General features: G+C 45.6%; 3 non-coding genes across 3 annotated transcripts in view; all 3 read left to right on the top strand.

Annotated features, from left to right (window-relative positions):
* The first annotated feature begins 16,085 nt into the window (after positions 1 to 16,085).
* On the top strand, positions 16,086 to 18,074 carry LOC143206011 (small subunit ribosomal RNA). The gene has a single exon (XR_013008054.1). It is a non-coding gene; the product is annotated as a small subunit ribosomal RNA (ribosomal RNA).
* Positions 18,075 to 18,773: 699 nt separating this feature from the next.
* LOC143206009 (5.8S ribosomal RNA) lies at positions 18,774 to 18,928 on the top strand. The gene has a single exon (XR_013008052.1). It is a non-coding gene; the product is annotated as a 5.8S ribosomal RNA (ribosomal RNA).
* Positions 18,929 to 19,347: 419 nt separating this feature from the next.
* The window catches only part of LOC143206005 (large subunit ribosomal RNA), a 4,098-nt gene continuing 3,445 nt past the window's right edge, over positions 19,348 to 20,000 (top strand). Inside the window, exon 1 of the ribosomal RNA XR_013008048.1 lies at positions 19,348 to 20,000. This exon is cut by the window's right edge and continues 3,445 nt beyond it. This is a non-coding gene — a ribosomal RNA (large subunit ribosomal RNA).

Below are 20,000 nucleotides of genomic sequence, written 5' to 3' on the forward strand. Positions count from 1 at the left end.
GGACTAACTACCACCACCTTGACAACCGCAGCCTATGCCCGAACATATCAGGAAGGCGCGTGCATGGATTAACGAGATTCCCACTGTCCTTATCTAAAATTTTACGCAATACGGCCGCGACGGAACCGAACAGGCGCTCGGAGACCCGTACGTGAACCGTCCCCGATACTTACGCAGGAAAGACCAGCTCGGAGCTTTAACAAGCACCAGAGCCATAGACAGATAGTCTACATTTCAAAATGTCCATATACTTACGTAGGAAAGACCAGCTCAGACCTTTAACAAGCACCAGAGCCATAGACTCATGGTCTACAATTCAAAATGTCCCTAACTAAGATCGCGTTCGGATCCGTTCAGAGAAGGATCGAGATGCCGAGCGCGGGTAAACGGCGGGACTAACTACCACCACCTTGACAACCGCAGCCTATGCCCGAACATATCAGGAAGGCGCGTGCATGGATTAACGAGATTCCCACTGTCCTTATCTAAAATTTTACGCAATACGGCCGCGACGGAACCGAACAGGCGCTCGGAGACCCGTACGTGAACCGTCCCCGATACTTACGCAGGAAAGACCAGCTCGGAGCTTTAACAAGCACCAGAGCCATAGACAGATAGTCTACATTTCAAAATGTCCATATACTTACGTAGGAAAGACCAGCTCAGACCTTTAACAAGCACCAGAGCCATAGACTCATGGTCTACAATTCAAAATGTCCCTAACTAAGATCGCGTTCGGATCCGTTCAGAGAAGGATCGAGATGCCGAGCGCGGGTAAACGGCGGGACTAACTACCACCACCTTGACAACCGCAGCCTATGCCCGAACATATCAGGAAGGCGCGTGCATGGATTAACGAGATTCCCACTGTCCTTATCTAAAATTTTACGTAATACGGCCGCGACGGAACCGAACAGGCGCTCGGAGACCCGTACGTGAACCGTCCCCGATACTTACGCAGGAAAGACCAGCTCGGAGCTTTAACAAGCACCAGAGCCATAGACAGATAGTCTACATTTCAAAATGTCCATATACTTACGCAGGAAAGACCAGCTCAGCAGATCGCGTTCGGATCCGTTCAGAGAAGGATCGAGATGCCGAGCGCGGGTAAACGGCGGGACTAACTACCACCAACTTGACAACCGCAGCCTATGCCCGAACATATCAGGAAGGCGCGTGCATGGATTAACGAGATTCCCACTGTCCTTATCTAAAATTTTACGCAATACGGCCGCGACGGAACCGAACAGGCGCTCGGAGACCCGTACGTGAACCGTCCCCGATACTTACGCAGGAAAGACCAGCTCGGAGCTTTAACAAGCACCAGAGCCATAGACAGATAGTCTACATTTCAAAATGTCCATATACTTACGCAGGAAAGACCAGCTCAGACCTTTAACAAGCACCAGAGCCATAGACTCATGGTCTACATTTCAAAATGTCCCTAACTAAGATCGCGTTCGGATCCGTTCAGAGAAGGATCGAGATGCCGAGCGCGGGTAAACGGCGGGACTAACTACCACCACCTTGACAACCGCAGCCTATGCCCGAACATATCAGGAAGGCGCGTGCATGGATTAACGAGATTCCCACTGTCCTTATCTAAAATTTTACGCAATACGGCCGCGACGGAACCGAACAGGCGCTCGGAGACCCGTACGTGAACCGTCCCCGATACTTACGCAGGAAAGACCAGCTCGGAGCTTTAACAAGCACCAGAGCCATAGACAGATAGTCTACATTTCAAAATGTCCATATACTTACGCAGGAAAGACCAGCTCAGCAGATCGCGTTCGGATCCGTTCAGAGAAGGATCGAGATGCCGAGCGCGGGTAAACGGCGGGACTAACTACCACCACCTTGACAACCGCAGCCTATGCCCGAACATATCAGGAAGGCGCGTGCATGGATTAACGAGATTCCCACTGTCCTTATCTAAAATTTTACGCAATACGGCCGCGACGGAACCGAACAGGCGCTCGGAGACCCGTACGTGAACCGTCCCCGATACTTACGCAGGAAAGACCAGCTCGGAGCTTTAACAAGCACCAGAGCCATAGACAGATAGTCTACATTTCAAAATGTCCATATACTTACGTAGGAAAGACCAGCTCAGACCTTTAACAAGCACCAGAGCCATAGACTCATGGTCTACAATTCAAAATGTCCCTAACTAAGATCGCGTTCGGATCCGTTCAGAGAAGGATCGAGATGCCGAGCGCGGGTAAACGGCGGGACTAACTACCACCACCTTGACAACCGCAGCCTATGCCCGAACATATCAGGAAGGCGCGTGCATGGATTAACGAGATTCCCACTGTCCTTATCTAAAATTTTACGCAATACGGCCGCGACGGAACCGAACAGGCGCTCGGAGACCCGTACGTGAACCGTCCCCGATACTTACGCAGGAAAGACCAGCTCGGAGCTTTAACAAGCACCAGAGCCATAGACAGATAGTCTACATTTCAAAATGTCCATATACTTACGCAGGAAAGACCAGCTCAGCAGATCGCGTTCGGATCCGTTCAGAGAAGGATCGAGATGCCGAGCGCGGGTAAACGGCGGGACTAACTACCACCACCTTGACAACCGCAGCCTATGCCCGAACATATCAGGAAGGCGCGTGCATGGATTAACGAGATTCCCACTGTCCTTATCTAAAATTTTACGCAATACGGCCGCGACGGAACCGAACAGGCGCTCGGAGACCCGTACGTGAACCGTCCCCGATACTTACGCAGGAAAGACCAGCTCGGAGCTTTAACAAGCACCAGAGCCATAGACAGATAGTCTACATTTCAAAATGTCCATATACTTACGCAGGAAAGACCAGCTCAGACCTTTAACAAGCACCAGAGCCATAGACTCATGGTCTACATTTCAAAATGTCCCTAACTAAGATCGCGTTCGGATCCGTTCAGAGAAGGATCGAGATGCCGAGCGCGGGTAAACGGCGGGACTAACTACCACCACCTTGACAACCGCAGCCTATGCCCGAACATATCAGGAAGGCGCGTGCATGGATTAACGAGATTCCCACTGTCCTTATCTAAAATTTTACGTAATACGGCCGCGACGGAACCGAACAGGCGCTCGGAGACCCGTACGTGAACCGTCCCCGATACTTACGCAGGAAAGACCAGCTCGGAGCTTTAACAAGCACCAGAGCCATAGACAGATAGTCTACATTTCAAAATGTCCATATACTTACGCAGGAAAGACCAGCTCAGACCTTTAACAAGCACCAGAGCCATAGACTCATGGTCTACATTTCAAAATGTCCCTAACTAAGATCGCGTTCGGATCCGTTCAGAGAAGGATCGAGATGCCGAGCGCGGGTAAACGGCGGGACTAACTACCACCACCTTGACAACCGCAGCCTATGCCCGAACATATCAGGAAGGCGCGTGCATGGATTAACGAGATTCCCACTGTCCTTATCTAAAATTTTACGCAATACGGCCGCGACGGAACCGAACAGGCGCTCGGAGACCCGTACGTGAACCGTCCCCGATACTTACGCAGGAAAGACCAGCTCGGAGCTTTAACAAGCACCAGAGCCATAGACAGATAGTCTACATTTCAAAATGTCCATATACTTACGTAGGAAAGACCAGCTCAGACCTTTAACAAGCACCAGAGCCATAGACTCATGGTCTACAATTCAAAATGTCCCTAACTAAGATCGCGTTCGGATCCGTTCAGAGAAGGATCGAGATGCCGAGCGCGGGTAAACGGCGGGACTAACTACCACCACCTTGACAACCGCAGCCTATGCCCGAACATATCAGGAAGGCGCGTGCATGGATTAACGAGATTCCCACTGTCCTTATCTAAAATTTTACGCAATACTGCCGCGACGGAACCGAACAGGCGCTCGGAGACCCGTACGTGAACCGTTCCCGATACTTACGCAGGAAAGACCAGCTCGGAGCTTTAACAAGCACCAGAGCCATAGACAGATAGTCTACATTTCAAAATGTCCATATACTTACGCAGGAAAGACCAGCTCAGACCTTTAACAAGCACCAGAGCCATAGACTCATGGTCTACATTTCAAAATGTCCCTAACTAAGATCGCGTTCGGATCCGTTCAGAGAAGGATCGAGATGCCGAGCGCGGGTAAACGGCGGGACTAACTACCACCACCTTGACAACCGCAGCCTATGCCCGAACATATCAGGAAGGCGCGTGCATGGATTAACGAGATTCCCACTGTCCTTATCTAAAATTTTACGCAATACGGCCGCGACGGAACCGAACAGGCGCTCGGAGACCCGTACGTGAACCGTCCCCGATACTTACGCAGGAAAGACCAGCTCGGAGCTTTAACAAGCACCAGAGCCATAGACAGATAGTCTACATTTCAAAATGTCCATATACTTACGTAGGAAAGACCAGCTCAGACCTTTAACAAGCACCAGAGCCATAGACTCATGGTCTACAATTCAAAATGTCCCTAACTAAGATCGCGTTCGGATCCGTTCAGAGAAGGATCGAGATGCCGAGCGCGGGTAAACGGCGGGACTAACTACCACCACCTTGACAACCGCAGCCTATGCCCGAACATATCAGGAAGGCGCGTGCATGGATTAACGAGATTCCCACTGTCCTTATCTAAAATTTTACGCAATACTGCCACGACGGAACCGAACAGGCGCTCGGAGACCCGTACGTGAACCGTTCCCGATACTTACGCAGGAAAGACCAGCTCGGAGCTTTAACAAGCACCAGAGCCATAGACAGATAGTCTACATTTCAAAATGTCCATATACTTACGCAGGAAAGACCAGCTCAGACCTTTAACAAGCACCAGAGCCATAGACTCATGGTCTACATTTCAAAATGTCCCTAACTAAGATCGCGTTCGGATCCGTTCAGAGAAGGATCGAGATGCCGAGCGCGGGTAAACGGCGGGACTAACTACCACCACCTTGACAACCGCAGCCTATGCCCGAACATATCAGGAAGGCGCGTGCATGGATTAACGAGATTCCCACTGTCCTTATCTAAAATTTTACGTAATACGGCCGCGACGGAACCGAACAGGCGCTCGGAGACCCGTACGTGAACCGTCCCCGATACTTACGCAGGAAAGACCAGCTCGGAGCTTTAACAAGCACCAGAGCCATAGACAGATAGTCTACATTTCAAAATGTCCATATACTTACGCAGGAAAGACCAGCTCAGACCTTTAACAAGCACCAGAGCCATAGACTCATGGTCTACATTTCAAAATGTCCCTAACTAAGATCGCGTTCGGATCCGTTCAGAGAAGGATCGAGATGCCGAGCGCGGGTAAACGGCGGGACTAACTACCACCACCTTGACAACCGCAGCCTATGCCCGAACATATCAGGAAGGCGCGTGCATGGATTAACGAGATTCCCACTGTCCTTATCTAAAATTTTACGCAATACTGCCGCGACGGAACCGAACAGGCGCTCGGAGACCCGTACGTGAACCGTCCCCGATACTTACGCAGGAAAGACCAGCTCGGAGCTTTAACAAGCACCAGAGCCATAGACAGATAGTCTACATTTCAAAATGTCCATATACTTACGCAGGAAAGACCAGCTCAGACCTTTAACAAGCACCAGAGCCATAGACTCATGGTCTACATTTCAAAATGTCCCTAACTAAGATCGCGTTCGGATCCGTTCAGAGAAGGATCGAGATGCCGAGCGCGGGTAAACGGCGGGACTAACTACCACCACCTTGACAACCGCAGCCTATGCCCGAACATATCAGGAAGGCGCGTGCATGGATTAACGAGATTCCCACTGTCCTTATCTAAAATTTTACGCAATACGGCCGCGACGGAACCGAACAGGCGCTCGGAGACCCGTACGTGAACCGTCCCCGATACTTACGCAGGAAAGACCAGCTCGGAGCTTTAACAAGCACCAGAGCCATAGACAGATAGTCTACATTTCAAAATGTCCATATACTTACGCAGGAAAGACCAGCTCAGACCTTTAACAAGCACCAGAGCCATAGACTCATGGTCTACAATTCAAAATGTCCCTAACTAAGATCGCGTTCGGATCCGTTCAGAGAAGGATCGAGATGCCGAGCGCGGGTAAACGGCGGGACTAACTACCACCACCTTGACAACCGCAGCCTATGCCCGAACATATCAGGAAGGCGCGTGCATGGATTAACGAGATTCCCACTGTCCTTATCTAAAATTTTACGCAATACTGCCGCGACGGAACCGAACAGGCGCTCGGAGACCCGTACGTGAACCGTTCCCGATACTTACGCAGGAAAGACCAGCTCGGAGCTTTAACAAGCACCAGAGCCATAGACAGATAGTCTACATTTCAAAATGTCCATATACTTACGCAGGAAAGACCAGCTCAGACCTTTAACAAGCACCAGAGCCATAGACTCATGGTCTACATTTCAAAATGTCCCTAACTAAGATCGCGTTCGGATCCGTTCAGAGAAGGATCGAGATGCCGAGCGCGGGTAAACGGCGGGACTAACTACCACCACCTTGACAACCGCAGCCTATGCCCGAACATATCAGGAAGGCGCGTGCATGGATTAACGAGATTCCCACTGTCCTTATCTAAAATTTTACGTAATACGGCCGCGACGGAACCGAACAGGCGCTCGGAGACCCGTACGTGAACCGTCCCCGATACTTACGCAGGAAAGACCAGCTCGGAGCTTTAACAAGCACCAGAGCCATAGACAGATAGTCTACATTTCAAAATGTCCATATACTTACGCAGGAAAGACCAGCTCAGACCTTTAACAAGCACCTGAGCCATAGACTCATGGTCTACATTTCAAAATGTCCCTAACTAAGATCGCGTTCGGATCCGTTCAGAGAAGGATCGAGATGCCGAGCGCGGGTAAACGGCGGGACTAACTACCACCACCTTGACAACCGCAGCCTATGCCCGAACATATCAGGAAGGCGCGTGCATGGATTAACGAGATTCCCACTGTCCTTATCTAAAATTTTACGCAATACTGCCGCGACGGAACCGAACAGGCGCTCGGAGACCCGTACGTGAACCGTCCCCGATACTTACGCAGGAAAGACCAGCTCGGAGCTTTAACAAGCACCAGAGCCATAGACAGATAGTCTACATTTCAAAATGTCCATATACTTACGCAGGAAAGACCAGCTCAGCAGATCGCGTTCGGATCCGTTCAGAGAAGGATCGAGATGCCGAGCGCGGGTAAACGGCGGGACTAACTACCACCACCTTGACAACCGCAGCCTATGCCCGAACATATCAGGAAGGCGCGTGCATGGATTAACGAGATTCCCACTGTCCTTATCTAAAATTTTACGCAATACTGCCGCGACGGAACCGAACAGGCGCTCGGAGACCCGTACGTGAACCGTCCCCGATACTTACGCAGGAAAGACCAGCTCGGAGTTTTAACAAGCACCAGAGCCATAGACAGATAGTCTACATTTCAAAATGTCCATATACTTACGCAGGAAAGACCAGCTCAGCAGATCGCGTTCGCATCCGTTCAGAGAAGGATCGAGATGCCGAGCGCGGGTAAACGGCGGGACTAACTACCACCGCCTTGACAACCGCAGCCTATGCCCGAACATATCAGGAAGGCGCGTGCATGGATTAACGAGATTCCTACTGCCCCCCTAACTTCTCTCCGCTTGGGGAGTAGGACTTGCTAGGACTACTGTTTCAGCGATAGTCCTAATCATAGAGAAAGACAAATAATGCTCATCTTGTAGTGTGGAAAATTGGCAAACTCATAGTAGCAATGGTCCCAGGGTGCTTTGTCCATTCCACCACTCGGACACGGCCAGTTCCGTCAACTCTGCCAAGACTCCCTAACCTAAAACATTAAAAATCATAACTAGACTATTGATATTCCGATGGGAGGATGATTGGCATTAGGAATGATTGAACAATATGAAACACAATCACGAAGTTACTGCACCGTCCTACGGGGTCGCTATCTCAATAGACCTCATACCTTGCAAATCAAACATATAAGTCATCTAACTAATAAACTTCGAGCAGATAAGTCTAATATAAACAAATGTAGTATTCAACATATCCGAAAGTACTTAAGCAAAGGTAGAATCCTGGCCTGTTGGCGTTCGGTCATCAAGTGCAGAGGAACCGCAGGTTGATGCGGATAGCTTCGGACATGTGATTTCCAGATTGATCACGGTCGGCTCTACCAGTTCTGTCAGGGGAACTGGACACGGATAACCTAAAAAATACAAAAAATGTAAATACACCGCTGGTATCTTGATTGGAAGGTGACTAGCAACAAAATAAAATGAAATAAAAGTGGTTAAACAATATCAAAACATATCTACGGCGTCAAATTCACCCTGAAATAATACGAAATATTCATACAAAAGTACAATCTAGTGACACAGATGGTGTCCGACATAACCTCCAAGTGGTGCGAGGGGGTAAAACAAACAAGTCACAGGTCGACAAATCACATAAGATCGGTCTAATCCATAAGAAAACCTAAAAACACAACAATAACAAAATAAAATAAACAAAACGTTTAAACAGAACGAAGACATAACCTCCAATGCGTGTACGTCAATTCTAATGAATGAGAGACGAAAACAATATCCAACGACATAAAGTAGAGAAAGAAATCAGGCGGCGCGCGCCATCTAGCGAGAACCAAGACAATCAAAGAATAGGATTTTCAAATATAGAGAAGCGTAAAATTGTCAAGAATATCATTAAAAATCTTTGAAAATTGTATTATATTATATTCTATTCTATTCTAAATTAATGATATAAATAGAATATGATATAAAATATCCTTAGCTAAGCATCAGAATTCACCCACAGTCGAAACAAAGGAAGAGATATATTCACATCAAGGAAGGCTCTTCGAAACAATCTAACCTAAATTGCAATAACAACAATAAGTAACCTATGATAAATCACTAGATTAACAAACATATACATACATAAACGGCACTCTCACCTAGATTTCAAACTTACTCAAAAATGCTAATTATATAAGGCAATACAGGTCATCACGGATAATCCTCAAAGGAAGTGCACATCCGAGAGGATGTCAAGGGGCAAGTCAGTAACTGTGTATAACCGCAGCAACTCGGAATAAGCGAAAGATTGTTGCATGGAATATATAAACATCTTCAAACTAACATCCGGTCAAATCTCTCAATGTCATTTAGTTGCTCACTAAAAGCAACAATATCATTCAATTACCTTAAAGGTAACCATACGAAGTAACTAATTGGTACCCTATAGTCAATAAATAGACACTTACTGTATAAACTACCCTAATGAAAAGAAATACATGGGTTGACTGTCATGCATGGCCTTCCTACGGAGACAGTCATCGTACCAATGCATCCAAGTGGGGTGTTGGTCCAACAGTAAGGACATGATCATTAAACTAAAAATTCACAATATAGAATTAGTAGGTAGTGAATCGGATCGACAATTATAAATAATAAACGCATATATAGCTGGAGACCACCAAATCCAGTCGCAACAATAAATGACAGTCTATCATAACTCGTCGCACAATTATGTTCCATAGTAATCTCCAAACGATGACACGGCACTAATAGTCGGTCCGAAACGATAAATTAAAGCAACTTTCATCTCATTTTCAATTGATCACATCAAATTCTAAGAACAAATAACATAACCTCATAAATACAGCTGACATGTACCGGTTCGATATACAGAAATCCTAATCTTTGCAAATCCGATCATAACAATTAGGAAATAATTAATGAAATGAATGAGAAATTAGAAAGATACGATATCGATACAATAAAATGGATATTGTTCAATACTCTCATTAAGAAGAGACTGCATGCACGAAGATTCAGAGAAAGGTATTGTCAAAAGTATTGCGATCTATAAAATATCGTCGTAACTCTGTCGTATATCACAAAACCTCTCAAAATTAAAACTTATGCCTGTTATTTTACTACTTAAGCTAAAATAATAAAATTCTCTTTTTCAGCTGTCTTGGTGGTCCTGAAAAGGACCGATATTTGATGATAAAATAGGTTACATTCGTTTTATTTAGTTTTGCTATCTGTCTTTTTAGGTAACAATACAGCTTGGATATTTGGCAGAACGCCGCCCTGGGCTATAGTAACTCCGGATAGGAGTTTGTTCAATTCTTCGTCGTTTCTGATGGCCAATTGCAAATGCCTAGGGATAATCCTGGTTTTCTTGTTATCTCTAGCGGCGTTACCCGCCAATTCGAGAACCTCGGCTGCCAGATATTCCATTACGGCAGCTAAGTAGACGGGAGCACCGGCCCCTACGCGTTCGGCATAATTCCCTTTCCTTAAAAGTCTGTGAATACGACCGACAGGGAATTGTAATCCCGCTCGGTTAGAACGAGACTTCGCCTTTCCCTTCACTTTTCCGCCTTTACCACGTCCGGACATTTTACTATCGATTGCTTCTAGAACTCGCTCGCCTTAGAGTTGAAATCTGTACTAAAACTGTCAACATACTAGCAACGAATTTTGTTCGTAAGCCGAACGCATGATCTCGTACGCGACCAATGAAAGGCTAACTCAGATAATAGGCGGGGCTTAGGAGTGTATTTAAGGAGCCTATAAATTCTAAGGATTCCTGAAATTTGTTTTAGTCTAGTACTTTTCGTGGTTCCTTTAATATCGTAATATTTATTTCGAAATGCCTCCGAAAACAAGCGGTAAGGCGGCCAAAAAGGCCGGTAAGGCTCAGAAAAATATCTCCAAAAGTGACAAGAAAAAGAAACGCAAGAGGAAGGAAAGCTACGCGATCTACATTTACAAAGTTTTAAAGCAAGTTCATCCCGATACGGGTATCTCCAGCAAGGCCATGTCGATCATGAATTCTTTCGTGAACGATATATTCGAAAGGATAGCCGCCGAAGCGTCCCGTCTCGCTCATTACAATAAAAGATCTACTATCACAAGCAGAGAAATCCAAACTGCCGTGCGATTATTGCTGCCCGGTGAATTGGCTAAGCACGCCGTTAGTGAAGGTACCAAAGCCGTCACTAAATATACCAGTTCTAAGTAAACCATAAGCCTTGAATATCATAAAGGAGAAAACGGTTCTTTTCAGAGCCACAATTTAGATAAATAAAAAAAGAAATAATCTTAAAAAAATTAATTTTATATATTATACAGCTGTAGTATCCAATATTGAAATACAAATTTTGTTATCAACAGTATATTATTATTCTTTGGTTATTAGTGATTACATTATTTTTTCTTTAGTTTTTAAAAACAATGCGTATAAGTACACCGACTGTTATTAATTACTAACATGTAGTCGAATATAACTCTGAGATAAAAATCCATAACTCTTTTAGTGGTTTATATAAATATCGATAAAAGAATATTAATTGAATTATCTTCTTTTTCTTTGATTAAATTTAGGTGGTTCTGAAAAGAACCGTTTTTTTTTGTTGCAAAATACGAATATAAGTAGAGTATTATAAATGATAGAAAATAAAGTTTAGGCACGTTCGCCTCTGATACGTCTGGCTAGCTGAATATCCTTGGGCATGATGGTTACTCGCTTTGCATGTATCGCACATAAATTAGTATCCTCAAAAAGGCCAACTAAATAAGCTTCGCTGGCCTCTTGTAAAGCCATCACCGCCGAACTTTGAAAACGTAAATCGGTCTTGAAATCTTGAGCGATTTCGCGAACCAATCGTTGAAAAGGTAATTTCCTAATCAATAATTCGGTGCTCTTTTGATAACGACGAATCTCCCGCAAAGCGACCGTCCCAGGTCGGTAGCGATGTGGTTTCTTAACGCCACCGGTAGCTGGAGCGCTTTTCCTGGCCGCTTTGGTAGCCAATTGTTTCCTAGGAGCTTTACCTCCTGTTGATTTTCGCGCAGTTTGCTTGGTACGAGCCATATTTTTAAAATAGAGGTAATGAGAAAAATTAACAAACGCAAACGACGGCGACCCCTTTCGGACTGATTCGGTCATAAAATCAGAGAGTCCTTTTTATAACATGTTATCTAATCTGATTGGTCCGTTTTGTGCCAGTGGGCGGAACTCAATCCTAAGTCTACAAAACCGGGCTGATTGAATGTAATCGACAACAGTTGTCCGTAGCACTCGTGTTGTGAGCGCGCTACTTATTCGAGATCATTTATTTTTTTTGTATTATTTTGTATTTTGTATTATTTGGTTTGCGTTATCTATTTGGTTTTGCTGTCTGTCTTTTTAGGCAATAATACTGCTTGAATGTTAGGCAAGACGCCGCCCTGGGCAATAGTAACGCCAGATAACAGTTTATTCAATTCCTCGTCGTTTCTGATGGCCAATTGTAAATGCCTAGGGATAATCCTTGTTTTCTTGTTGTCTCTAGCGGCGTTACCCGCCAACTCGAGAACTTCGGCCGCCAGATATTCCATTACGGCAGCTAAGTAAACGGGAGCACCGGCCCCTACGCGTTCGGCATAATTTCCTTTCCTTAGAAGTCGGTGAATACGACCGACAGGAAATTGTAATCCCGCACGATTGGAACGAGACTTCGCCTTTCCCTTCACTTTTCCGCCTTTACCACGTCCGGACATGTTAATCTCGATCGTTGTTAGATACTGCTCACCTTTAAATCAAAAACGGTACTGGAAATTTCTTACAGATCGGCCTGGAATTTTGTCCGCGAGCCAAACTCGTTATATCATACGCGACCAATCAGACTCTAACTCGGGCTATGGGCGGGGCTTAGAAGTGTTCCTTCGAATGTTATAAGTTCTAGAATTAAAGGCATTTTTTTAGTTAAGTACTCTTTGAGGTACGTGAGACGTCGGGATTTTTATTTCGAAATGCCACCGAAGACAAGCGGTAAGGCGGCCAAGAAAGCCGGAAAAGCCCAGAAAAATATCTCTAAGAGCGACAAGAAAAAGAAGCGCAGGAGGAAGGAAAGCTATGCGATTTACATATACAAAGTTTTAAAGCAGGTTCATCCCGATACGGGTATCTCCAGCAAGGCCATGTCGATCATGAATTCTTTCGTGAACGATATATTCGAAAGGATAGCCGCCGAAGCGTCGCGTCTCGCCCATTACAATAAGAGATCAACGATCACGAGCAGAGAAATCCAAACCGCCGTTAGGTTATTGTTACCCGGTGAGTTGGCTAAGCACGCCGTTAGCGAAGGTACCAAAGCAGTCACCAAATATACCAGTTCTAAGTAAATTAATTCACATACCTATGTGTGTTTCAATATACTACTTACCTGCAAAATCGGTTCTTTTCAGAACCACAATTGGATATAAATTTTAAAAAATGAAATGTTAAACAGTAGCTGACATTTTATAAAAACAGAATTTTCAGATATATATATATATATTGTAGTTATTGTATTGAATTATATTATATCATTATAATCTGTTATATAGTAAGTATATAGAATAAGTTTTGTAAAAATGGTACGGCCCGAGATTGTTATTTAAAAATAAGGTAAAGTATTTCTGGAGTGACTTCGAAAATATGTGTATTCATTTTTATTACGTTTATGACTATATGATAATTAATTTATTTTTCCTAACTGTGGCTAATTGTGGATTGTGGCTAATTTCTACACGATAAGTATTAATCACGGGAACGTCTCGAAATGAACAAATAGGAACTGTAATTAATCAAGAATTTAGAATGGAACTATCGTCCTAATATAATGAGGATCGTCAAAGAGAAGATACTTTTTTTTTCGTTTACTAGGTTGACCTTGCTTGGGGACAGTGGAACTCAGTGGAAAATCGCTGATGGTGGGTGAGGAGGATAGGCCTGTGGTCAGAATCGATATCTTGGAGTACTTGCAGGTCAGAGGCTTGATTCGAATTTTGATAGATAAAAAAGTCAATTATTGTCGGTCGATTGGAGGAGTAGTGAGTTGGTTCGCTTGGAGCAATAAGCCCAAGTTCCAACTCATCTATTATCCCGGCCGATAGTAATTCTTCCAATAGCTGTGTGGTTGATGGCGTTGAAAATGGCCTGAAAATCTCCTTGGTCATCTGAATATGTTCCGAAGAGTATTTCGCCAATGGAGATCGGGTTCGTGTTCTAGTGGAATCCAGACCAGCCAGACGACTGTTATCTTGAGTTCCCCGTACATGAGTGGGGGGAGGAATTGGTCTTTTGGGTTTGGTTGTTTTTGGAGTAGGTCGGCACTTGCATCCCGAGTAATTTGCGGTGTATGGTTCTCAACAGTTGGTGCATTTCGGCGGGGAATTTCTGTCTTTGGGACTTGACGTAGGCCGGAGTGGCTTTACAGTTGGCCGATGAATGACCGTAGAATTGGCAGTTAAAACGTTGAACGCGCCTGCCGTTGCCGCGCTGGGCTTGGACTTTTACCACCTGATTCATTAGGCGGTCGACCGCGAAGATACGGCGTTCCTCTCGAGGAACCGACCAACATGGATTGGATTGAAACCGAGCTTCATGAGCGCGGTTCGGACTTCGAGTTACCATTACGTCGAGAGAGAAATATAATATATTAGCTGACCCCGCAGACACTCCGTACCCTGTACTCAATGGATAAATAAAGGATTCATTCTATCAAATTCTTCGTTCAAATCACTTTCGAATCATCCTTAGGAACATTCTGATATCGGAAAACCTTATCCGTAGTCGATAAACGATATCTAACGGATGAATTATAGAAAATGGCCAATAAGCGGCAAATATCCGATCGTAAGGGTGCACCATCGTTTCGGCGAATCATTCTTTTGGAATCTTACGTTCTACAAGCAAAACATTTATTCATAGGTATATACCGATAATAACGAACGGGCCGACGTAACAACCTAAAATGTCCTGAAATACGTGAGAACAGTTTTACTCCGATCGCCGTATCGATATGTGACAGTATCCATCCTATGAAGGATCTTTACATTCTACTAGCATAATTTTATGGATCGGAATTTTCCGACTTTTAAAGAACGTGATCGGCAGTCTAGAAACGGCCTGAGGACGTATTAACACGAGAGGTTAAAATTATTGCTTTAGAAGTTCACGTTGTCTAAAGCTAAAGTTTATTCATCGGAACATTCCGATAATAACGAGAACGGGCAGACGTAAAAACGAAAAATTTGCGCAACGTCCGTATAAACGATCTGTTCTAAAACACCCATACATTTCCGATAGCTGGCGAGAGACCCGCGCTTAAATCGTGTGCGCTTCTACGTGGGGCGATACGAGAGACGGATACGACGGGTCGGGTCGACCGGCGCTGTGACACTTTTACCGAGTGGCTTTTGATCAGCGAAGGTGGTATTACATATTATATGTTAATATATAAGATCCGAACCGTATTTTTTTATTTATCTAAATAAAAAGCGTATTTCGTCGTGTTATTATATATTCGTAACGCTCTCGCGATTTTGTATCGTCGTTTCGTTGTTCTTCCTGGTCGGTTTTTTTCGATATATCGGGAAGCGTACGACGACGACGACGGTATCACTGCGAGATCGCGAATTCGGCGGGAACATTCGGCTTCGTTAGAAGAAGATGATCCACGATTCATATGCGATTGGAATTATTATTTTTATGGACGTATCGGTTTTTCATCGGAACGTTCATAAAACAGCAACACATTTTGCGATAGCTCTCTGCTCTCCGAGCGAGAATAAAATAAAAAATCACGAAACGTTTCTCGTACGAGGTTTCCTTGTCGCTTTATATATTTCTATCTAGCGAAGGGTTCGGAGAGAATGTTTTTCGAGGTCTTATAAACGCCGAACGATATTTTGCGGCATCCAATTTTCGACGTAGTCGACGATCGTCGTCGATAATCGAGATAATTGGGTGCCTAGTCGATCGGTTGTGTATAAAAAAAACAAAAGATGTGTCTAAGATGATGATATCGTTTTGTTTTATTAGACAACTAATATTAAAATGTAAGAGCGTGGCGCCTCGGACCGGTTTTTCCGTCGTCTAGGCGCGCTATCATGCACCTCCTTTTTATTAGTCGTCGATATATATTATATATCGTCGTCTTACGCACACGTTTCTTTATAAGTCAAACTTATAAAATAAACTGTGTCTGTATTTGTTTTATCTGCTTCGTGTCGATAAAATAATAAGAACAGTTCCCTGGTTGATCCTGCCAGTAGTCATATGCTTGTCTCAAAGATTAAGCCATGCATGTCTCAGTACATACCGAATTAAGGTGAAACCGCGAAAGGCTCATTAAATCAGTTATGGTTCCTTAGATCGTACCCACAATTACTTGGATAACTGTGGTAATTCTAGAGCTAATACATGCAAACAGAGCTCCGACCAGAGATGGAAGGAGTGCTTTTATTAGATCAAAACCAATCGGTTTCGGGTTCGCGCTCGTCATCGTACAACTTGGTGACTCTGAATAACTTTAAGCTGATCGCACGGTCTCGCACCGGCGACACATCTTTCAAATGTCTGCCTTATCAACTGTCGATGGTAGGTTCTGCGCCTACCATGGTCGTAACGGGTAACGGGGAATCAGGGTTCGATTCCGGAGAGGGAGCCTGAGAAACGGCTACCACATCCAAGGAAGGCAGCAGGCGCGCAAATTACCCACTCCCGGCACGGGGAGGTAGTGACGAAAAATAACGATACGGGACTCATCCGAGGCCCCGTAATCGGAATGAGTACACTCTAAACCCTTTAACGAGGATCAATTGGAGGGCCAGTCTGGTGCCAGCAGCCGCGGTAATTCCAGCTCCAATAGCGTATATTAAAGTTGTTGCGGTTAAAAAGCTCGTAGTCGAATTTGTGTCTCGCGCCGCCGGTTCATCGTTCGCGGTGTTAACTGGCGTGTTTTTCGCGAGACGTCCTGCCGGTGGGCTTAGTCGTGTCGCGTCGCCGTCGCGCGTGCGTTTCGGCGTGCGTGTTGTGCGCGTCGTGGTTACGACGGCCCAACTCAATCCTGCCGCGGTGCTCTTTACTGAGTGTCGAGGTGGGCCGGCACGTTTACTTTGAACAAATTAGAGTGCTCAAAGCAGGCTAAAATTTCGCCTGAATACTGTATGCATGGAATAATGGAATAGGACCTCGGTTCTATTTTGTTGGTTTTCGGAACCCCGAGGTAATGATTAATAGGAACGGATGGGGGCATTCGTATTGCGACGTTAGAGGTGAAATTCTTGGATCGTCGCAAGACGAACAGAAGCGAAAGCATTTGCCAAAAACGCTTTCATTGATCAAGAACGAAAGTTAGAGGTTCGAAGGCGATCAGATACCGCCCTAGTTCTAACCTTAAACGATGCCAGCTAGCGATCCGTCGACGTTCCCTAATATGACTCGACGGGCAGCTTCCGGGAAACCAAAGCTTTTGGGTTCCGGGGGAAGTATGGTTGCAAAGCTGAAACTTAAAGGAATTGACGGAAGGGCACCACCAGGAGTGGAGCCTGCGGCTTAATTTGACTCAACACGGGAAACCTCACCAGGCCCGGACACCGGAAGGATTGACAGATTGAGAGCTCTTTCTTGATTCGGTGGGTGGTGGTGCATGGCCGTTCTTAGTTGGTGGAGCGATTTGTCTGGTTAATTCCGATAACGAACGAGACTCTAGCCTGCTAACTAGGCGCTTTTTGACATCCTAAAGGCCCGCCGGCCGCGTTGCTTTCGGGTTTCGCGGTTCGTGCGCGGTTTTTACTGTCGGCGTACAAACTATTCTTCTTAGAGGGACAGGCGGCTTCTAGCCGCACGAGATTGAGCAATAACAGGTCTGTGATGCCCTTAGATGTTCTGGGCCGCACGCGCGCTACACTGAAGGAATCAGCGTGTCTTCCCTGGCCGAGCGGCCCGGGTAACCCGCTGAACCTCCTTCGTGCTAGGGATTGGGGCTTGCAATTGTTCCCCATGAACGAGGAATTCCCAGTAAGCGCGAGTCATAAGCTCGCGTTGATTACGTCCCTGCCCTTTGTACACACCGCCCGTCGCTACTACCGATTGAATGATTTAGTGAGGTCTTCGGATCGACACGCGATGGCGTTTCGGCGTCGTCGATGTGTAGGAAAAGATGACCAAACTTGATCATTTAGAGGAAGTAAAAGTCGTAACAAGGTTTCCGTAGGTGAACCTGCGGAAGGATCATTACAGTGTGTTGTTATGCCTATATATATATAATAGGTAAACGTACAAGTCTGTAAAAATCATTGTCGAACGTTAAAGAGCCATCTACGAAGTTCGGAAGTTCCGATCGAATTTCGACGTCGTCAACGTAGCTGTTTTCGGGTACCTATAATATATGGTTTTAAAAGATGTACGCCCGAAAGCGGAGATATATACGATGAAGATGTTGTTATATAGGACGACGAGTAATAATCGTCGGCCTACGACGGATTTCGTTATAAATGGACAAATCGAGCGCAAAATAAAACGATTTTGCCAATTATATTTCTAATCGACGTTTCGATCCTCATATCGACGAACATATACGATGATCGGTAATGTGATTAGTTTACGAAAATCTTATCACCCTTCGTTTGTTTCATTCCAAAAGGGTGAGATTTAGTTTACGAAAATATTGCCAAACTATGATCAGCGTATGCTCTTTTGTTGTCGTACGAGGTGAGACGACGAAAATTTACAACGAACGTCACCATTTCGAGTAGTCTGTCTCCGCTCCTCTCGTTGTGTGTAGTGGAGAAGACGAAAATAAACCGTAAGAGCGTTTTAAAGTCGACGGCGGCTGCGAAAGGGGCGCAAGCGCTGTCTATGACGTGAGCGCGCGTCGTCGTCGTCTTATAATAGAAACGTTTCGATATGCGTTTAAAACCTAACTTAAAAAAAGATTACCCTAAACGGTGGATCACTTGGCTCGTGGGTCGATGAAGAACGCAGCTAATTGCGCGTCAACTTGTGAACTGCAGGACACATGAACATCGACATTTCGAACGCACATTGCGGTCCTGGGATCTCATACCCGGACCACTCCTGGCTGAGGGTCGTATCTCATTTCAAGACTGCTCGGATTTTCTTTGATCTTCGCGATCGACGAGAAATGTCTGAGCGTGCTGAGCGTATAAGCGCGATTCGATCGCGACGTTCTAAAACGTGACAGCGGACCCGTACGTGTGACCTAACTCTCTCGTACGGGTCGTACGAATATGAAAGGGATGAGACGTGTTTAAAACGGTCGTTCGCACGTTTTTGTGATAAACGTAGCGCGCACCATTAATACGATCGTCGTATCCGATAAAATTAGTTTTTAATCGACGTCGGATCGTAGGTGCGTTGTCTCTCGAATACGAGGGAGAAAACACCGTTTTTCGACGGCGCGTCTTTTCCATTCTAAACTTTTATATTTCGTATTGGCTCCTAATCTTCATTATTATGATGATTACGAGCGCCACGCATATTAAACTAGCGACCTCAGAGCAGGTGAGACTACCCGCTGAATTTAAGCATATTACTAAGCGGAGGAAAAGAAACTAACTAGGATTCCCTTAGTAGCTGCGAGCGAACAGGGATTAGCCCAGCACCGAATCCCGCGACCGACATCGGGCGCCGGGAAATGTGGTGTTCGGGAGGGTCCATTATCTCGACGTTACGTCGCGCGTCCAAGTCCATCTTGAACGGGGCAACAGCCCATAGAGGGTGCCAGGCCCGTAGCGACCGTGACTGACGGCGAGAGGATCTCTCCTTAGAGTCGGGTTGCTTGAGAGTGCAGCCCTAAGCGGGTGGTAAACTCCATCTAAGGCTAAATATAACCACGAGACCGATAGCGAACAAGTACCGTGAGGGAAAGTTGAAAAGCACTTTGAAGAGAGAGTTCAAGAGTACGTGAAACCGTTTAGGGGTAAACCTGAGAAACCCGAAAGGTCGAAGGGAGAAATTCATTCGCGGCTCGTAGTAGGCGGCGTGCGATCGCGTGACACGTGACGTTTCGGCGTTGCGCGCGCCTTTCGTACGTCGATCCGGCGACGAACGCGTGCACTTTTCTCCTTGTAGGACGTCGCGATCCGTTGGGCGTCGGCTTAAGGCTCGAGGTGGAGACCGTAGACTGCGGTTCGCGCCGTT

Source organism: Rhynchophorus ferrugineus, unplaced genomic scaffold (genome assembly GCF_030347505.1).
Source record: "Rhynchophorus ferrugineus isolate W39M unplaced genomic scaffold, kcgeb_rfMv2 rfM500, whole genome shotgun sequence".
NCBI classification, from domain to species: domain Eukaryota; kingdom Metazoa; phylum Arthropoda; class Insecta; order Coleoptera; family Curculionidae; genus Rhynchophorus; species Rhynchophorus ferrugineus.